Consider the following 1,863-nt stretch of genomic DNA (forward strand, 5'->3'; position numbering starts at 1 on the left):
ACTCTCAGACTTTGGTATATACTTAGTCACGTAAGACCTTTCCGTTATTAATGCAGCCTGATTCTATACTCGTTACTTGAATGAGAATCCACACTTAGAAGTGATTTTATCAGCTTGGCTTCTAAAATGTCTTTGAAGCATGTAAGACCTGACTAATCTATACAGAGCTTTATATCCCCATAGGTGGTCATCCTGAATCAAATGACATTTTTAAGAGAAAGTTTATACCTTTGAAATCTTACATATGAAATAATTCCTTGGCCAAATAAAAGATACATATTTAAATAATTTATTTGAATAGGGCAAAAATCTACTGAAAGAAGGACTCTCCATCTTCACCTCCCCTACCTTTGTTGGCATCATAGCTTATCCTGGCTTTAATAACTTGTACAGAAAGGTTGACATCTGAAACCAATATAAGACAACTTTATCATCTTTGCAGCTTGCTGAACTTGCTTAGAAAAATTAATTTATCACCAAATCATTTCCTAGGGGGAAACTATACATTAAAATAATTGAACAGAATTTTCTGATACTCTCAATGTCCCTGAATTTATCCCAGCCATTGAGCATCTAAAGAATAACCCTAAGGGCAATCAAACAGTGTTGTGAGACTGGGAGGTTGAAATTGACAGTGTAGGGGAGCTAGGATCTGATACTGAATATGTTTTTCTTCGTTAAAAGTTAGAAATGTGACTTTGTACCAGGAAATACAAATTTTTAAGAGTGTGGAAGTGAAGCTGGTGCCAGTGAGTCTGATTGCTTAAGCAGGCATGAAGATCACCAGGCAGAAACATGCCAAGAAGCATCTCGGCTTTTTCCGCAATAATTTCAAAGTCCGCAAGCCCTACCAGATCTTTCTGGCTGGCACTTTCTGCCAGGCGGCGCTGCAGGGTCGCATCTAGCTGCTGGACCAGCTGCCCCGCTACCTTATGGGAGAGACCCAGCTGTACGCCATGAGATGTGCGTTAAAGGAGTTAGAAACACTGGGAAAGGAATTATACGGAGCAAAACTGCACAGAAATCCCAGGTTCAAAACTGTCCTCATTTCAAGAGCCCAGTGAGTGGGTCTGAATGTCTCCTGTGCATGGTGGATGAGGGGAACCCTCACCATTATTTTGTGGCCACACAGGATCAGAACCTATCTGTGAAAGTCAAGAGAATTCCTGGAATTCCTCTCATGTTTGTTGTTCAGAACACTGTAGTGTTGGACAAGCCTTCTCCTAGAACAGTGGCCTTTGTGAAGGTGGTCGAGCTGGTCTCAGTGCAGGAGAAACAAAGTATCAAACACAAGAAGGAGCAAGGCCTGGGGCAGAAACCTGACCTGAGGAGGAGGGGGAGGAGAGGGGAGGAGGGGGAGGGGAGGAGGGGGAGGGGAGGAGGAGGGGGAAGGAAGGAGGAGGGGGAAGGAAGGAGGAAAAAAGAAGAAGGTGGGCTCCCCCAGTTTTCTCAGCTGCCTGAAGAAAAAGAAGAAAGCACAGGATACAAAGTCCCTTGCTTCGGAAAGGAAAAGGAAAAGGAAACGGATTCGACTGTGAAAATGTATATAGCAGAGGACTAACTTATTTTTGCAAACTAATACTGCTACACACACTTTTGCCAAAATTAAAGAATGGCTGGGTTTGTCAAAAAATAAAAATAAAAAATAAAAAAATAAAGAAAAGGAAAGAAAAGAAAAGAAAAGAAAAGGAAAGGAAAGGAAATGTTATTGCCAGAGGCCAGAGAGACACCAGAAGTATTTAATCCAAAATGTCTCTGGTTCTGCCCTGGTTAGAGGCCAAGGATGCCACAAAGAAGGTCTCCCTTTCCTTTCTCTTTCTGCCCTTGAATGAGTGCCCCTTATGTTAAGAATTGACTGGAGCC

General features: G+C 42.2%; 1 pseudogene; it reads left to right on the forward strand.

The window, feature by feature from the left end:
* Positions 1–768: 768 nt before the first annotated feature.
* On the forward strand, positions 769–1,538 carry LOC110335482 (annotated as a pseudogene).
* Positions 1,539–1,863: the final 325 nt, after the last annotated feature.

Source organism: Mus pahari, chromosome 18 (genome assembly GCF_900095145.1).
Source record: "Mus pahari chromosome 18, PAHARI_EIJ_v1.1, whole genome shotgun sequence".
NCBI lineage: Eukaryota > Metazoa > Chordata > Mammalia > Rodentia > Muridae > Mus > Mus pahari.